The sequence below is a fragment of the Somniosus microcephalus genome, unplaced genomic scaffold (assembly GCF_052327205.1).
Source record: "Somniosus microcephalus isolate GS21.2 unplaced genomic scaffold, FLI_Smic_1.0 unresolved_chr7, whole genome shotgun sequence".
Classification (NCBI taxonomy): Eukaryota; Metazoa; Chordata; class Chondrichthyes; order Squaliformes; family Somniosidae; genus Somniosus; species Somniosus microcephalus.
This window is the reverse complement of record NW_028225185.1, coordinates 13,166,269-13,185,832: the sequence shown is the minus strand read 5'-3', so window position 1 is coordinate 13,185,832 and position 19,564 is coordinate 13,166,269. Positions and strand designations below refer to the sequence as shown.

The window sequence follows — 19,564 nt, the reverse complement described above, 5'->3', positions numbered from 1 at the left end:
GGAGTGGGACTAATTGGAGAGCTCTTTCAAAGAGCCGGCACAGGCACGGTGGGCCGAACGGCCTCCTCCTGTGCTGTGTGATTCTATAGGTTGATGGGGTGCGGTGAAGCAGGGGTGGGAGGAGTGTGGTGTGGAGCATAAACGCCGGCATGGGGCAGTTGGGCCGAATGTCCTGTTGCTGTGCTGTTTAATTAAATTCCGTGTAATTCCGAGTATTGCTCAGGAAAAGGCGAAAGGGCTCATCACGGCAGATGTTACCAAGCTGGGTAGCCGCCAGCGTACATAAGAGCCCAGCGCAGGGTTAAAGAGGGGGGGGGAGTGGGGGAAATTGCAGGACCCGCGAAGCTTTTAATCGTTTCAACCTCCTGTGTGTTTTGCATCAAAGTGCAAGGCACAGACGGGAACCAAGTGCAGCTCGCACTGGCTTACGATGGCGAGAAGCCCAGATCACCAGCTGCGGAAAGCATTAAAGGCTTGTTGTCGAGCAGTGCTCAGCGCACCAGTTAATAGCTGCGATGCTGCAGGAGTGGCGTTGATAGAATCAGCGGCCGGCCCGCACAGATGGAACCTATTCCTCACACAGGAACTCAGGCACGTCCCGTGCTCTCCTCCTCTCTCCCTTCACCCTCCGCGCCCACCCCACCCCAACCGGTGAGACTCTGACACGTGCTGTGCCCACCTTAGCTAGCTCGCCTCTGAGTCAGAAGGTTGTGGGTTCAAGTCCCACTCCACAGATGTCAGCACAAAATCCAGGCCGACTCTCCCAGTGCCAGTGCCGAGGGAGCGCCGCACTGCCGGAGGGGCGGCACTGAGGGAGCGTCGCACTGCCAGAGGGGCGGTACTGAGGGAGCGCCGCACTGCCGGAGGGGCGGTACTGAGGGAGCGCCGCACTGTCAGAGGGGCGGTACTGAGGGAGCGCCGCACTGTCGGAGGGGCGGTACTGAGGGAGCACCGCACTGCCGGAGGGGCGGTACTGAGGGAGCGCCGCACTGTCGGAGGGGCAGTACTGAGGGAGCGCTGCACTGCCGGAGGGGCGGTACTGAGGGAGCGCCGCACTGTCGGAGGGGCGGTACTGAGGGAGCGCCGCACTGTCGGAGGGGCGGTACTGAGGGAGGGCCGCACTGCCGGAGGGGCGGTACTGAGGGAGCGCCGCGCTTTCGGAGGGGCGGTACTGAGGGAGCGCCGCACTGTCGGAGGGGCGGTACTGAGGGAGCGCCGCACTGTCGGAGGGGCGGTACTGAGGGAGCGCCGCACTGTCGGAGGGGCAGTACTGAGGGAGCGCCGAACTGTCGGAGGGGCGGTACTGAGAGAGCGCTGCGCTGTCGGAGGGGCGGTACTGAGGGAGCGCCGCACTGTCGGAGGGGCAGTACTGATGTACACTCTCTCCTATCATGGACTCTACCCACCCATTTACTCTCTTCCCACAGCCCATGTACACTCGCCCCTATCATGGACTCTACCCACCCATTTAATGTTCTCCCACAGCCCATGTACACTCTGCCCTCTCATGGACTCTACCCACCCATTTAATCTCCTCCCACAGCCCATGTACACTCTCCCCTATCATGGACTCTACCCACCCATTTAATCTCCTCCCACAGCCCATGTACACTCTCCCCTATCACGGACTCTACCCACCCATTTAATGTTCTCCCACAGCCCATGTACACTCTCCCCTATCACGGACTCTACACACCCATTTAATCTCCTCCCACAGCCCATGTACACTCTCTCCTATCATGGACTCTACCCACCCATTTAATCTCCCTCCACAGCCCATGTACACTTTCCCCTATCATGGACTCTACCCACCCATTTAATGTTCTCCCACAGCCCATGTACACTCTCCCCTATCACGGACTCTACCCACCCATTTAATCTCCCTCCACAGCCCATGTACACTCTCCCCTATCACGGACTCTACCCACCCATTTAATCTCCCTCCACAGCCCATGTACACTCTCCCCTATCACGGACTCTACCCACCCATTTAATCTCCACCCACAGCCCATGTACACTCTCCCCTATCATGGACTCTACCCACCCATTTAATCTCCTCCCACAGCCCATGTACAATCTCCCCTATCACGGACTCTACCCACCCATTTAATCTCCTCCCACAGCCCGTGTACACTCTCCCCTATCACGGACTCTACGCACCCATTTAATCTCCTCCCACAGCCCATGTACACTCTCCCCTATCACGGACTCTACCCACCCATTTAATATCCCTCCACAGCCCGTGTACACTCTCCCCTATCATGGACTCTACCCACCCATTTAATTTCCCACAGCCCATGTACACTCTCCCCTATCGTGGACTCTACCCACCCATTTAATCTCCTCCCACAGCCCATGTACACTCTCCCCTATCACGGACTCTACACAGCCATTTAATCTCCTCCCACAGCCCATGTACACTCTCCCCTATCACAGACTCTATCCACCCATTTAATCTCCTCCCACAGCCCATGTACACTCTCCCCTATCAGGGACTCTACCCATCCACTTAATCTCCCGCCAGAGCCCATGTACACTCTCCCCTATCATGGACTCTACCCACCCATTTAAACTCCTCCCACAGCCCATGTACACTCTCCCCTATCACGGACTCTACCCACCCATTTACTATCCTCCCACAGCCCATGTACACTCTCCCCTATCACGGACTCTACCCACCCATTTAATCTCCTCCCACAGCCCATGTACACTCTACCCCATCATGGACTCTACTCACCCATTTAAACTCCTCCCACAGCCCATGTACACTCTCCCCTATCATGGACTCTACCCACCCATTTAATCTCCTCCCACAGCTCATGTACACTCCCCCCTATCACAGACTCTACCCACCCATTTAATCTCCTCCCACAGCCCATGTACACTCTCCCCTATCACGGACTCTACCCACCCATTTAATCTCCCTCCACAGCCCATGTACACTTTCCCCTATCATGGACTCTACCCACCCATTTAATGTTCTCCCACAGCCCATGTACACTCTCCCCTATCACGGACTCTACCCACCCATTTAATCTCCTCCCACAGCCCATGTACACTCTCCCCTATCACGGCCTCTACCCACCCATTTAATCTCCTCCCACAGCCCATGTACACTCTCCCCTATCACGGACCCTACCCACCCATTTAATCTCCCTCCACAGCCCATGTACACTTTCCCCTATCATGGACTCTACCCACCCATTTAATCTCCTCCCACAGCCCATGTACACTCTCCCCTATCACAGACTCTACCCACCCATTTAATCTCCTCCCACAGCCCATGTACACTCTCCCCTATCACAGACTCTACCCACCCATTTAATCTCCTCCCACAGCCCATGTACACTCTCCCCTATCACAGACTCTACCCACCCATTTAATCTCCTCCCACAGCCCATGTACACACTGCCCTATCACGGACTCTACCCACCCATTTAATCTCCTCCCACAGCCCATGTACACTCTCCCCTATCACGGCCTCTACCCACCCATTTAATCTCCTCCCACAGCCCATGTACACACTGCCCTATCACGGACTCTACCCACCCATTTAATCTCCTCCCACAGCCCATGTACACTCTCCCCTATCACGGACTCTACCCACCCATTTAATCTCCTCCCACAGCCCATGTACACTCTCCCCTATCAGGGACTCTACCCACCCATTTAATCTCCTCCCACAGCCCATGTACACTCTCCCCTATCACGGACTCTACCCACCCATTTAATCTCCTCCCACAGCCCATGTACACTCTCCCCTATCAGGGACTCTACCCACCCATTTAATCTCCTCCCACAGCCCATGTACACTCTCCCCTATCAGGGACTCTACCCACCCATTTAATCTCCTCCCACAGCCCATGTACACTCTCCCCTATCACGGGACTCTACCCACCCATTTAATCTCCTCCCACAGCCCATGTACACTCTCCCCTATCATGGACTCTACCCACCCATTTAATCTCCTCCCACAGCCCATGTACACTTTCCCCTATCATGGACTCTACCCACCCATTTAATGTTCTCCCACAGCCCATGTACACTTTCCCCTATCACGGACTCTACCCACCCATTTAATCTCCTCTCACAGCCCATGTACACTCTCCCCTATCACGGACTCTACCTACCCATTTAATCTCCTCTCACAGCCCATGTACACTCTCCCCTATCACTGACTCTACCCACCCATTTAATCTCCTCCCACAGCCCATGTACACTCTCCCCTATCACGGACTCTACCCACCCATTTAATCTCCTCTCACAGCCCATGTACACTCTCCCCTATCACTGACTCTACCCACCCATTTAATCTCCTCCCACAGCCCATGTACACTCTCCCCAATCACTGACCCTACCCACCCATTTAATCTCCTGAGGGACAGTTCTGTGTTTAAAACTCCACGATTTCCCAAAAACAAACAAGCAAAAAAACATGTTTTTACGTCGAGAGGAAAAAGGACTTGATAGAGCGCCTTCTCACATGTCACAAAACCGCCGGTACAGCGAATGGCTTTGAAGTGCAACGTCTGTTATTGTGTGAGTACAACTGGCAGCCGATATCGGCCCCAGAACCAGAGATTAGATGACTGACCCGTTAACGTTTATTTGACGACACCAGGTTGACCGAAGCAGTTAATTTGCTCGGTACCGTTAGCAGACAATGGCCGGGAAACAAGTCTCATGTTTCCTCTCCTTACACCGGGAGCGCCATCACGTCAGCTGCTATCCCCTCTGTGACCAGCTCATGTAGCACAGTCCCAGGAGTGTTTCATGGGACAGTGTAGAGAGAGCTTTACTCAGTATCAAAGCCGTGCTGTCCCTGCCCTGGGAGTGTTTGATGGGACAGTGTAGAGGAAGCTTTACTCTGTATCTAACCCCGTGCTGTCCCTGCCCTGGGAGTGTTTGATGGGACAGTGCAGAGGGAGCTTTACTCTGTATCAAACCCGTGCTGTACCTGCCCTGGGAGTGTTTGATGGGACACTGTAGAGGGAGCTTTACTCTGTATCTAACCCGTGCTGTACCTGCCCTGGGAGTGTTTGATGGGGACAGTGTAGAGGGAGCTTTACTCTGTATCTAACCCGTGCTGTACCTGCCCTGGGAGTGTTTGATGGGGACAGTGCAGAGGGAGCTTTACTCTGTATCTAACCCCGTGCTGTACCTGCCCTGGGAGTGTTTGATGGGACACTGTAGAGGGAGCTTTACTCTGTATCTAACCCGTGCTGTACCTGCCCTGGGAGTGTTTGATGACGACAGTGTAGAGGGAGCTTTACTCTGTATCTAACCCGTGCTATACCTGCCCTGGGAGTGTTTGATGGGACAGTGTAGAGGGAGCTTTACTCTGTATCTAAACCGTGCTGTACCTGCCCTGGGTGTGTTCGATGGGACAGTGTAGAAGGAGCTTTACTCTGTATCTAACCCGTGCTGTACCTGCCCTGGGAGTGTTTGATGGGACAGTGCAGAGGGAGCTTTACTCTGTATCTAAACCTTGCTGTACCTGCCCTGGGTGTGTTTGATGGGAGAGTGCAGAGGGAGCTTTACTCTGTATCTAACCCGTGCTGTACCTGCCCTGGGAGTGTTTGATGGGGACAGTGTAGAGGGAGCTTTACTCTGTATCTAATCCGTGCTGTACCTGCCCTGGGAGTGTTTGATGGGACAGTGTAGAGGGAGCTTTACTCTGTATCTACCCCGTGCTGTACCTGCCCTGGGAGTGTTTGATGGGGACAGTGTAGAGGGAGCTGTACTCTGTATCTAACCCGTGCTGTACCTGCCCTGGGAGTGTTTGATGGGACAGTGTAGAGGGAGCTTTACTCTGTATCTAACCTGTGCTGTACCTGCTCTGGGAGTGTTTGATGGGGACAGTGTAGAGGGAGCTTTACTCTGTATCTTACCCGTGCTGTACCTGCCCTGGGAGTGTTTGATGGGACGGTGTAGAGGGAGCTTTACTCTGTATCTAACCCGTGCTGTACCTGGCCTGGGAGTGTTTGATGGGACAGTGTAGAGGGAGCTTTACTCTGTATCTAACCCGTGCTGTACCTGGCCTGGGAGTGTTTGATGGGACAGTGTAGAGGGAGCTTTACTCTGTATCTAACCCGTGCTGTACCTGCCCTGGGAGTGTTTGATGGGACAGTGTAGAGGGAGCTTTACTCTGTATCTAACCCGTTGTGTACCTGCCCTGGGAGTGTTTGATGGGACAGTGTAGAAGGAGCTTGACTCTGTATCTAACCCGTGCTGTAACTGCCCTGTGAGTGTTTGATGGGGACAGTGTTGAGGGAGCTTTGCTCTGTATCTAACCCGTGCTGTACCTGCCCTGGGAGTGTTTGATGGGACAGTATAGAGGGTGCTTTACTCTATAGCTAACCCATGCTGTACCTGCCCTGGGAGTGTTTGATGGGACAGTGTAGAGGGAGCTTTACTCTGTATCTAACCCGTGCTATACCTGCCCTGGGAGTGTTTGATGGGACAGTGTCGAGGGAGCTTTACTCTGTATCTAACCCGTGCTGTACCTGCCCTGGGAGTGTTTGATGGGACAGTGTAGAGGGAGCTTTACTCTGTATCTAACCCGTGCTGTACCTGCCCTGGGAGTGTTTGATGGGACAGTGTAGAGGGAGCTTTACTCTGTATCTAACCCATGCTGTACCTGCCCTGGGAGTGTTTGATGGGACTGTGTAGAGGGAGATTTACTCTGCATCTAACCCGTGCTGTACCTGCCCTGGGAGTGTTTGATGGGACAGTGTAGAGGGAGCTTTACTCTGAATCTAACCCGTGCTGTATCTGTCCTGGGAGTGTTTGACGGGTCAGTGTAGAGGGAGCTTTACTCTGTATCTAACCCGTGCTGTACCTGCCCTGGGAGTGTTTGATGGGACAGTGTAGAGGGAGCTTTACTCTGTATCTAACCCGTGCTGTACCTGCCCTGGGAGTGTTTGATGAGACAGTGTAGAGGGTGCTCTACTCTGTATCTAACCCGTGCTGTACCTGCCCTGGGAGTGTTTGATGGGACAGTGTAGAGGGAGCTTTACTCTGTATCTAATGCTGTGCTGTACCTGCCCTGGGAGTGTTTGATGGAACAGTGTAGAGGGAGCTTTACTCTGTATCTAACCCGTGCTGTTTCTGCCCTGGGAGTGTTTGATGGGACAGTGTAGAGGGAGCTTTACTCTGTATCTAACCCGTGCTGTACCTGCCCTGGGAGTGTTTGATGGGACAGTGTAGAAGGAGCTTGACTCTGTATCTAACCCGTGCTGTAACTGCCCTGTGAGTGTTTGATGGGACAGTGTAGAGGGAGCTTTACTCTGTATCTAACCCGTGCTATACCTGCCCTGGGAGTGTTTGATGGGACAGTGTAGAGGGAGCTTTACTCTGTATCTAACCCGTGTTGTACCTGCCCTGGGAATGTTTGATGGGACAGTGTAGTGGGAGCTTTACCCGGTTTCTAAACCGTGCTGTACCTACCCTGGGAGTGTTTGATTGGACAGTGTAGAGGGAGCTTTCCTCTGTATCTATCCCGTGCTGTATCTGCCCTGGGAGTGTTTGATTGGGCAGGGTAGAGGGAGCTTTACTCCGTATCTAACCTGTTCTGTACCTGTACTGAGAGTGTTTGATGGAGACAGTGTAGAGGGAGCTTTAAAGTGTATCTAACCCGTGCTGTACCTGCCCTGGGAGTGTTTGATGGGATAGTGTAGAGGGAGCTTTACTCTGTATCTAACACGTGCTGTACCTGCCCTGGGAGTGTTTGATGGGACAGTGCAGAGGGAGCTTTACTCTGCATCTAACCTGTGCTGTCCCTGCCCTGGGACTGTTTGATGGGGACAGTGTAGAGGGAGCTTTACTCTGTATCTAACCCGTGCTGTACCTGCTCTGGGAGTGTTTGATGGGGACAGTGTAGAGGGAGCTTTACTCTGTATCTAACCCGTGCTGCACCTGCCCTGGGAGTGTTTGATGGGACAGTGTAGAGGGAGCTTTACACTGTATCTAACCCGTGCTGTACCTGCCCTGGGAGTGTTTGATGGGACTGTGTAGAGGGAGCTTTACTCTGAATCTAACCAGTGATATACCTGCCCTGGGAGTGTTTGATGGGATAGTGTCGAAGGAGCTTTTCTCTGTATCTAACCCGTGCTGTACCTGCCCTGGGAGCGTTTGATGGGACAGTGTAGAGGGAGCTTTACTCTGTATGTAACCCGTGCTGTACCTGCCCTGGGAGTTTTGATGGGACACTGTAGAGGGAGCTTTACTCTGTATCTAACCCGTGCTGTACCTGCCCTGGGAGTGTTTGATGGGGACAGTGTAGAGGGAGCTTTACTCTGTATCTAACCCGTGCTGTACCTGCCCTGGGATTGTTTGATGGGACAGTGTAGAGGGAGCTTTACTCTGTATCTAACCCGTGCTGTACTTGCCCTGAGATTGTTCGAAGGAACAGTGTAGAGGGAGCTTTACTCTGTGTGTAACCCGTTCTGTACCTGCCATGGGAGCGTATGATGGGACAGTGTAGACGGAGCTTTACTCTGTATCTAACCCATGCTATACCTGCCCTGGGAGTGTTTGATGGGACAGTGTAGATGGAGCTTTACTCCGTATCTAACCTGTTCTGTACCTGTCCTGAGAGTGTTTGATGGGGACAGTGTCGAGGGAGCTTTAAAGTGTATCTAACCCGTGCTGTACCTGCCCTGGGAGTGTTTGATGGGACAGTGTAGAGGGAGCTTTACTCTGTATCTAACCCGTGCTGTACCTGCCATGGGAGTGTTTGATGGGACAGTGTAGAGGGAGCTTTACTCTGTATCTAATCCGTGCTGTACCTTCCCTGGGAGTGTTTGATGGGACAGTGTAGAGGGAGCTTTACACTGTATCTAACCCGTGCTGTACCTGCCCTGGGAGTGTTTGATGGGACTGTGTAGAGGGAGCTTTACTCTGAATCTAACCAGTGATATACCTGCCCTGGGAGTGTTTGATGGGATAGTGTAGAGGGAGCTTTACTCTGTATCTAACCCGTGCTGTACCTGCCCGGGGAGTGTTTGATGGGGCAGTGTAGAGGGAGCTTTACTCTGTATCTAACCCGTGCTGTACCTGCCCTGGGAGCGTTTGATGGGACAGTGTAGAGTGAGCTTTACTCTGTATCTAACCCGTGCTGCACCTGCCCTGGGAGCGTTTGATGGGACAGTGTAGAGGGAGCTTTACTCTGTATATAACCCGTGCTGTACCTGCCCTGGGAGTGTTTGATGGGACAGTGTAGAGGGAGCTTTACTCTGTATCTAACCTGTGCTCTACCTGCTCAGGGAGTGTTTGATGGGACAGTGTAGAGGGAGCTTCACTTTGTATCTAACCCGTGCTGTACCTGCCCTGGGAGTGTTTGATGGGGACATTGTAGAGGGAGGTTTACTCTGTATATAACCCGTGCTGTACCTGCCCTGAGATTGTTCGATGGGACTGTGTAGAGGGAGCTTTACTCTGTATCTAACCCGTTCTGTACCTGCCCTGGGAGTGTTTGATGGGGCAGTGTAGATGGTGCTTTACTCTGAATCTAACCCGTGATGTATCTGCCCTGGGAGTGTTTGATGGGGCAGTGTAGAGGGAGCTTTACTCTGTATCTAACCCGTGCTGTACCTGCCCTGGGAGCGTTTGATGGGACAATGTAGAGTGAGCTTTACTCTGTATCTAACCCATGCTGCACCTGCCCTGGGAGCGTTTGATGGGACAGTGTAGAGGCAGCTTTACTCTGTATATAACCCGTGCTGTACCTGCCCTGGGAGTGTTTGATGGGACAGTGTAGAGGGAGCTTTACTCTGTATCTAACCCGTGCTGTACCTGCCCTGGGAGTGTTTGATGGGGACATTGTAGAGGGAGGTTTACTCTGTATATAACCCGTGCTGTACCTGCCCTGAGATTGTTCGATGGGACTGTGTAGAGGGAGCTTTACTCTGTATCTAACCCGTTCTGTACCTGCCCTGGGAGTGTTTGATGGGGCAGTGTAGATGGTGCTTTACTCTGAATCTAACCCGTGATGTATCTGCCCTGGGAGTGTTTGACAGGGCAGTGTAGAGGGAGCTTTACTCTGTTTCTAACCCATGCTGTACCTGCCCCGGGAGTGTTTGATGGGACAGTGTAGAGGGAGCTTTACTCTGTATCTAACCCATGCTGTTCCTGCCCTGGGCGTGTTTGATGGGACAGTGTAGAGGGAGCTGTACTCTGTATCTAACCCCGTGCTGTACCTGCCCTGGGAGTGTTTGATTGGGACAGTGTAGAGCGAGATTTACTCTTTATCTAACCCGTGCTTTACCTGCCCCGGGAGTGTTTGATGGGACAGTGTAGAGGGAGCTTTACTCTGTATCTAACCTGTGCTGCACCTGCCCTGGGAGTGTTTGATGGGACAGTGTAGAGGGAGCTTTACTCTGTATCTAACCCGTGCTGTACCTGCCCTGGGAGTGTTTGATGGGACAGTGAAGAGGGAGCTTTACTCTGTATCTAACCCGTGCTGTACCTGCCCTGGGAGTGTTTGATGGGACAGTGTAGAGGGAGCTTTACTCTGTATCTAACCCCTGCTGTACCTGCCCTGGGAGTGTTTGATGGGACAGTGTAGAGGGAGCTTTACTCTGTATCTGACCCCTGCTGTACCTGCCCTGGGAGTGTTTGGCGAGGGCAGGTTAGAGGGAGCTTTACACTAGTAGAGACACATTTTGCGTAGCTCAACACTTTCGTCCCTCACCCTCAACAGGACTGGACGTTGAGAAACGTAACAAGAAACAACCAACAGTCTCGAAGCCAAGTGCTTGCTGCTGTGTGGCAGTCAAGGCCCAGGATGTGGTCGGGAAACCGCACAGAAATAGTCGCGCCTCCTGTCACGAAGCAACACTTCCATATTTTAAAAATTATTTGCTCCTCTGTTAAACGTACAAAAGTAACACAGCGACTAAAGCCAATCCTCGACCCTGCGGATCTGGGAGCCCCAGTTCTGGCAGCCGTACCCTAAATTTAGGCTCCTCTGCAGTGTGCAGGCCTGGAACCCAATTGCTGCTGAATCGGCAGAAATATTCGAAGTTTCGGGATTCTTTTTATGCTTCCACGGTGTTTTGCAATTGTACTTTCGCTCAAAAAGGGAATAGGATTTAAGGTACGGAAATGAGAACCCATTAGTCAGCCAGTGCTGAGTGGCAGACAGCGAGCGAAAACGCTTTGCCCGCTGGAGGCCGCCAGACGCGGGTTGCTTGCCGTCAGGGTTTAAATCGGAGATCGCGACAACCCGAGCTCTTCTGCAACTGGCTCTCGAACCTACCAACGGACCCCTTACCTCGGGATGAGAAGCTCCTGCGACGAGTTTCGCGCCTGGCTGGGTATGGCTCGCAGCGTCGACAGGAAGTGCCCCCCCCCCTCACCCGCACCACCCCCGCCCCCCGCCTATTCCAGCAGCCTCTCAGTCACTCGCAGCCCTGTCAGCACTTTCTCGCCGCAGCTGTCTCGTTCTCTTAAAGCCAGACTCGCCGCCAGGTGGCTGAGGACCTCCTCCGCCCGCCACCCCGCCCCCCCCCCCCCCGCCCCCGCTGGTCACACTCGGCCGACCAAGATTTATCCCTCATAAAAGCACCGCTCGAAAAAAAAGGAAACGGATCGTCTGGCTGTTAATGTTTGCGAGAGCTTGCTGTGCGCAAATTGGCCGCCGCGTTTCCCTACGTTACGACACTTTGAAAAAATGACTCAAATTTTTATATTCTCCATCCTTGACATGAATCAGTCATTCATGAAAGAAAGACTTATGAAATAATACCGAGGGGCCTGCTGGTGGCGCTGTCCAGGGAGAGTATAAATACTCGGGCACTGGCCCAGCTTGCTCAGGACATTCTTTAACAGGAACTAGTGAAGGACACAACTAGACCGCCATGTTGTAAAACAGTCGATTAAAGCTTTGTTTAACGCTTAGACCGAGTGCCTAGTAGTTTCTTACGTCAGTGCTCGTGTTCAAATCCCCTCCGTGGCCCTCCTCGCGCCCCCACCCCCTCCCTAACTCTGTAACCTCCTCCGGCCCCCCACAAACCCCCGAGATCTCTGCGCTCCTCCACTTCTGACCTCTTGCGCATCCCCCGCCCGCCCCCCCCCCCCCCCCCGCCGATTTCCATCGCTCCACCATTGGCGGCTGTGCCTTCAGCCGCCTGGGGGCCCCGAGCTCTGGAATTCCCTCCCTAAACCTCTCCGCCTCTCTCTCTCCTCGTTTAAGACGCTCCTTAAAACCGAACTCTTTGACCGAGCTTTTACTTGCCTTATTTTTTCTTCGCTTATGGGAGGTGGGCGTCGCTGGCCAGGCCCAGAATTTATCGCCCATCCCCTAATTGCCCCTTGAGAAGGTGGTGAGCCGCCTTCTTGAACCGCTGCAGTCCGTGTGGTGTCCCTAATATCTCCTTATGTGGCTCGGTGTCAAATTTTGTCTGATAATCGCTCCTGCGAAGAGCCTTGGGACATTTTACTGCATTAAAGGCGCTATATAAATACAAGCTGTTGTTGTTGTTCATTGTCTGTGAGGCGCAGTTACTGGGGGTGGGTTGGGAGGCAGTGGGTTAATGCAAGAATCTCCGAAACACCTTCTCTTCCCCCCCCCCTCCGATTTGACTCCCCTGTTCCTCTGTAGACGCTGACTCTCGCCGGCTTCCCCCCCACCCCCCCCCCACCCCACAGTTCGCGCCCACCCTCTGCCACCTCGCCGAAGTCATCCGACTATCTGCCTGCGAACCTCGACACGTCGGGCTATTCGACCACGTGGGGCGTCCCACTCCAGAGCTTTGAGCCCCCAGCCGTCAGGCCGACACTCCCAGTGCCATTGCTGAGGGAGCGCCGCACTGTCAGAGGGCCAGTACTGAGGGAGCGCCGCACTGTGGGAGGGGCAGTACTGAGGGAGCGCCGCACTGTGGGAGGGGCAGTACTGAGGGAGCGCCGCATTGTCGAGGGGCAGTACTGAGGGAGCGCCGCACTGTCGGAGGGGCAGTACTGAGGGAGTGCCGCACTGTCGGAGGTGCAGTACTGAGGGAGCGCCGCACTGCTGGCGGGGTGGTACTGAGGGAGCACCGCACTGTTGGAGGGCCAGTACTGAGGGAGCGCCGCACTGTCGGAGGGGCAGTACTGAGGGAGTGCCGCACTGTCGGAGGGGCGGTACTGAGGGAGCGCCGCACTGTCGGAGGGGCAGTACTGAGGGAGCGCCGCACTGTTGGAGGGGCAGTTCTGAGGGAGCGCCGCACTGTCGGAGGGGCGGTACTGAGGGAGCGCCGCACTGTCGGAGGGGCGGTACTGAGGGAGCGCCGCACTGTCGGAGGGGCAGTGCTGAGGGAGCGCCGCACTGTCGGAGGGGCAGTACTGAGGGAGCGCCACAGTGTCGGGGGGGCAGTACTGAGGGAGCACCGCACTGTCGGAGGGGCAGTACTGAGGGAGCGCCGCACAGTCAGAGGGGCAGTACCGAGGGACCAACGCGCTGTCGGAGGTGCAGTACTGAGGGAGAGCCGCACTGTCGGAGGGGCAGTACTGAGGGAGCGCCGCACTGTCGGAGGGGCAGTACTGAGGGAGTGCCACACTGTCGGAGGGGCAGTACTGAGGGAGTGCCGCACTGTCGGAGGGGCGGTACTGAGGGAGCGACGCACTGTCGGAGGGGCAGTACTGAGGGAGCGCCGCACTGTTGGAGGGGCAGTACTGAGGGAGCGCCGCACTGTCGGAGGGGCGGTACTGAGGGAGCGCCGCACTGTCGGAGGGGCGGTACTGAGGGAGCGCCGCACTGTCGGAGGGGCAGTGCTGAGGGAGCGCCGCACTGTCGGAGGGGCAGTACTGAGGGAGCGCCACAGTGTCGGGGGGGCAGTACTGGGGGAGCACCGCACTGTCGGAGGGGCAGTACTGAGGGAGCGCCGCACAGTCAGAGGGGCAGTACCGAGGGACCAACGCGCTGTCGATGTTGCAGTACTGAGGGAGAGCCGCACTGTCGGAGGGGCAGTACTGAGGGAGCGCCGCACTGTCGGAGGGGCAGTACTGAGGGAGTGCCGCACTGTCGGAGGGGCAGTACTGAGGGAGTGCCGAACTGTTGGAGGGGCAGTACTGAGGGAGCGCCGCACTGTCGGAGGGGCGGTACTGAGGGAGCGCCGCACTGTCGGAGGGGCGGTACTGAGGGAGCGCCGCACTGTCGGAGGGGCGGTACTGAGGGAGCGCCGCACTGTCGGAGGGGCAGTACTGAGGGAGCGCCGCACTGTCGGAGGGGCGGTACTGAGGGAGTGCCGCACTGTCGGAGGGGCGGTGCTGAGGGAGCGCCGCACTGTCGGAGGGGCAGTGCTGAGGGAGCGCTGCACTGTCGGAGGGGCAGTACTGAGTGATGAGACATAAGAACATAAGAAATAAGAGCATAGAACAATAGAGCACAGGAGGAGGCCGTTCGGCCCATCGTGCCTGTGCCGGCTCTTTGAAAGAATTCTCCAACTCGACCCACTCCCCTGGCTCTTTCCCCAGAGCCCTGCAAATTTCTCCTTTGCAGTACAGCCTAGCCAAGCCAAGACACATTGCACCATTCCCTACTCCCTCGAAGGTTACCAAGTCCTCATTTCCCCTCACTCCTAAAAGAACATAAGAAATAGGAGCAGGAGGAGGCCATACGGCCCCTCGAGCCTGCTCCGCCATTCAATAAGATCATGGCAGATCCCGGATAACTGACTGGAAGAGAGAGACAGGCTTTCCTGGCAGCAGTCTAACATTACAAGCTGAGTTAACGGAGTGATTCCCATTCCGGAGAGAACACTCCGCTGGCCCAACAGGACTAGGGGTCGTGGTGTTCCACAGAGTGTTTGGATCACCTCTCCGCTTAGCCCATGACCTTTGACCGTGTTCTCAATCAGCTACGTAGCCGGCTCCTGAGGCAGTACTTCACAGAATCACAGAATCACAGAAACCCCACAGTGCAGATAGAGGCCTTTGGTCCCACCCAATGTCCACACGTGCACAGTCTCCAGCGAGCCTTGCTGGATCGAGGTCAGGGGATTCCTGTCTGATTTTTCACTTCCCCGGCCCAGGGCATCCGATGACAATTGTTGTGTATGTACCTTTAAGGGAATAACTGATCTCAGACTGCAGTACCGGCAGTGACCACCCCTGTATAAAAGGCCCTAGCAGGCTTCTGTTTCCAGGTTGTCTCCATTCAGTAAAGACTTGTTATAATCAACTCCTGCAGCCCGTGTCTCAATTATACACGGACATAATACTGGCGACGAGTAAGAAACGAACTTACCTGCAACTCGGCAGCACCTCAGACGACGTTATTGAAGGTCGGAGCCAGAAGAAAGAGAAAAAAAAATAATCCAAAGAAACTCGAGAAACGGGCGTCGACCGTGGGCAACCGCCCTCCAAATCATCGAATTAAAAAATTGCAGGAGAGACTGTCGAGAGCCAGGCTTGGTTCTCCAGTCTGTGGTTTCCCAGCTAATCGGGCTGGTGGCAGGTAGTGCACTGATCCTTCCTGGGCTGCGGCGGGCTAGAGTTCGATCGGGTGGCTCTGCAACGGGGCCGGGCAGCGAGTCGGGAAGCAAAGAGAGAGAGAAAGGGTGGAGCACTCAGGGCGCGGCTGGTGCTTCAAAGCCGGGCAGCGTTCGGACCTAAGAAGAGGGAGGGAAGTGTCCCAGAGGGTCCGCTCCACGACGGGAACGGTTCTTCAATTAATGGAGCAAATATTGAAGCGCGATAGAAGAATAAAAATACCGTGGAGAGCGGCGTTGGCAGCAGCGATCGGGGAGGCGCGAAGACCATAGGGCGTCGCCATTACAGGATAGTAAAATAAATATAATCGCCAGCAACAGCGTTGGCAGCAGCGGCAGCGGCGGGAAAGCGCGGGAGGCGCCATCTTAACTCGGCGGGGAAGAAGGAAAAGCGCGGGAGGCGCCATCTTAGATTTTCAAGATGCCAAAGACTGGCGATATCACTGCCTTCGATAATGCAATAGAAGACTGGACCACGTATGTGGAAAGAGTCGAGGTATATTGTGAGGCAAACGAAATAGCCGATGAGAAAAAGGCATCGGTATTGCTAAATTTAATGGGCGCAAGAACGTACGGCCTATTGCGGGACCTGATTACACCAGCCAAACCGAAGGCGAAGAGTTTTAACGAAATTGTTGCTATCCTACAGGAACACCTAAATCCTACACTGCTGCTGATAGCAGAAAGATTTAAATTCCACAGGAGAAATCAGCATAAAAATGAGAGCAATGCTGATTACCTTACGGAATTACGTAAGCTATCAAAGCACTGCCAGTTCGGAGCAGGACTGGCAGATACCTTACGGGACAAATTTGTCTGTGGACTCCTGAGTGAAGGAACCCAGAAGAGGTTACTCTCAGAGAAAGAGCTGACGCTAGATAAGGCTTTCAGCGTGGCAGTATCGTACGAAGCAGCAGCAAGGGGAGCTGCGGAAATACAACAAAAGCCACAGGAATACGGCACCCACGAAATGACACGGGGATTTGCAAAATGTTATCGCTGCGGCAGAACAAACCATGACCAGAAGGACTGCTGGTCCAAGGACAAAATATGCAGGCAATGCGGAAAGATGGGACACATTGCACGAGTTTGCAGGTCTGGGAAGAAGACCAACGACAACAAAAAGGCTACTAAGGAACCATACAGGAAAGTACAAAAGATGACGGACTGTAGTTCCGAAGACCAGATGAGCGATAGTGAATCCGGGAACAAGAGACTAAGCTGTCTCAAACTTCACAACGTAATCGCAAAAGAGGATCACCGAACCATTTGGGTCACCCTCACGATAGCAGGGTCCCAAGTCAAAATGGAATTGGATACAGGATCAGCTCTAACCGTCATGAATCAACGAGACTACGAGCGGCTATTCTCACACATACCCTTGAGAGAGACATCCATTGTCTTGAGGACGTATACGGGGCAAAAAGTATACCCCAGAGGAAAAATAAGGGTGCCTGTCGAATACAACGGCAAGAAAATACGGAAATTGTATCTCTACATTCTGCAAGATGGTGGACCACCGTTATTGGGACGTGAATGGATCAGAAAGATAAGTTTAGACTGGCACTCCATTCAGGCACTGACGGTGGCTGGTAAAAAGGATGACGACGTCACTCCTGGACGATTGTCAACAATCTTAGCTGACGCCAAAGAGGTATTTCAACAAGAACTGGGCACTCTTAAAGGTGTAACCGCCTCGATAAAAATAGAGGAGAATGCAATTCCCAAGTTTTTCAAAGCAAGACCGGTACCATATGCAATTCGCCCAGCCGTCGAGGCAGAGCTGGAGAATCTGGAGAATGCAGGCGTGTTATCTAAGGTAGACTGGAGTGAGTGGGCGACACCCATCGTTCCTGTCATGAAAAAAACGTTAAACAATAAGTCTGAGGAGCCAAGGGAGGTTCGCATCTGTGGGGACTTCAAGGTGATGGTGAACCCAGTCCTTCACACAGTACAATATCCTCTTCCAAGGATAGAAGATATCTTCGCCTCACTATCTGGAGGGAAGTGTTTTACAAAAATTGACCTAGCACAAGCATATTTGCAGATGGAGGTTGAAGAATCCTCTAGGAAGTATCTCACGATAAACACTCACAAAGGTCTTCACCAGTATAATCGACTGGTATTCGGAGTAGCATCAGCTCCGGCGATATGGCAAAGAGCGATGGAACAAGTCCTGCAAAGGATTCCGGGGACTCAGTGTTACTTGGACGACATCCTAGTGACAGGTGAAGATGACAGTGAACACCTTGCCAACCTAGAGCAGGCGCTCACTAGACTACGTGAACATGGGCTACGAGCCAATCGCCCCAAGTGCGAGTTTTTTAAGAAACAGATATCGTATTGTGGCCACGTGATTGATGAAGAGGGGTTGCATAAGTCCCCTGACAAAATTGAAGCGGTAATTAAGGCTCCAGCGCCTGAAAATGTGTCGCAACTGAGGTCATTCCTCGGATTGGTGAATTACTACCATAAGTTTTTGCCGAATTTGTCCACAATTCTGCATCCACTGAACGCCCTACTACGAACGGGAGTAGCATGGAAATGGAGCGATGAATGCAAGCGGGCCTTTCAGAAGAGTAAGGACCTAATCACTTCAAGAGAAGTATTGGCTCACTACAACCCATCACTACCGATAAGACTGGCGTGTGGTGCGTCTCCCTACGGCATTGGGGCGGTACTGTCACATAAATTCCTTGATGGTTCAGAGAGGCCGATAGCTTTTGCGTCACGCTCGTTAACTTCAGCCGAGCGTAACTACGCCCAGATTGACAGAGAGGCCCTCAGCCTGGTGTGGGGGGTGAAGAAGTTCAATCACTACCTGCACGGTCAGAGATTTACTCTACTAACTGATCATCAACCTCTCGTCTCCATTTTCAACCCTCAGAAGGGCATACCGATAATGACGGCACAACGGCTACAGAGATGGTCCCTTTTCCTAGGGGCTCACCAATATGACATCGAGTACAAAGGAACTAAACAGCATGGGAATGCTGATGGATTGTCGCGCCTACCGTTGCCGACGGTGGAAGAAGAACTGGCAGTGGATCCAGTGGAGTTATTCCACTCGACTATAGTCGAATGTCTCCCTGTGACGAATGCAAACATAGAAAAGGAAACATGAAATGGCCCGACACTCTCCTGGGTCTATGATTTAATGGTGAAGGGATGGCCAGCACATGGCGAACCACTGCTGCCAGCATTCTCGCCGAGAAGAGAACAGCTGTCAGTGTGCAGAGGAACCTTGATGTGTGGATCCAGAGTAGTAATTCCACCCAAATTGAAGGATAGAGTGCTCAATGAGCTTCATGAGGGTCATCTGGGAGGGGTAAAAATGAAGAACTTAGCCAGAGCGCTTGTGTGGTGGCCGGGAATCGATAGAGAAATCGAAGAGATGACCAAGAGCTGTACAGGATGCCAGAAGGTCCAAAACGCCCCACCGCAAGCCCCTCTAGATCAATGGGAGTGGCCCTCATCTCCATGGCAAAGGGTGCACATTGATTTTGCTGGTCCCTTTATGGACTCGATGTTTTTAATTGCGGTGGATGCACATTCAAAGTGGCCAGAGGTAATAAAAATGTCCTCAACCACCACAGAAAAAACTATCACAGTCTTACGAACCATATTCGCCAGGAATGGGCTGCCTGAACAGATTTGCTCTGACAATGGACCACAGTTTGTGTCTGAAGAGTTCCGGAGGTTCTTAAAGAACAATGGTGTTAAGCATTACACATCCGCCCCATATCATCCAGCCACTAATGGATTGGCCGAGAGGTTTGTTCAAACATTCAAGAAGGCTATCAAGGCAATGTGTAATGAAGATATACCCCTACAACACAAGGTGGATAACTTCTTGTTTTGCCTACCGGAATGCGACACATGCGGTTACCAACCAAACTCCAGCCATGATGTTCTTCAATCGAAGACTACGATGCCGCTTGGATTTGGTTAAGCCAAACGTCAGAAGAGATGTGGAGAACAGGCAGTTTCAGAATATGAATGAAAGGCCGACCAGGAGTTTTAAGATAGGTCAACCAGTTTTGGCCCGGGACTACCGCACAGAGAAATGGCAGCCAGGAACGATCTGTACACGG

The 19,564-nt window shown here is 53.5% G+C and overlaps 1 protein-coding gene across 2 annotated transcripts in view; it reads right to left on the bottom strand.

Moving 5' to 3' along the window:
* Nucleotides 1–19,564, bottom strand: part of tnfaip8l2b (tumor necrosis factor, alpha-induced protein 8-like 2b) — a 47,117-nt gene that overhangs the window by 20,001 nt on the left and 7,552 nt on the right. The window contains exon 1 of one of the 2 annotated variants that reach the window (XM_085978665.1): nt 11,276–11,348. The exons of the other annotated variant lie outside the window; for it this stretch is intronic. The gene's annotated coding sequence lies outside the window, so the exon portion shown is untranslated. Of the gene's footprint in view, nt 1–11,275; nt 11,349–19,564 lie in introns of those variants that run through there. 2 annotated transcript variants of the gene reach the window in all.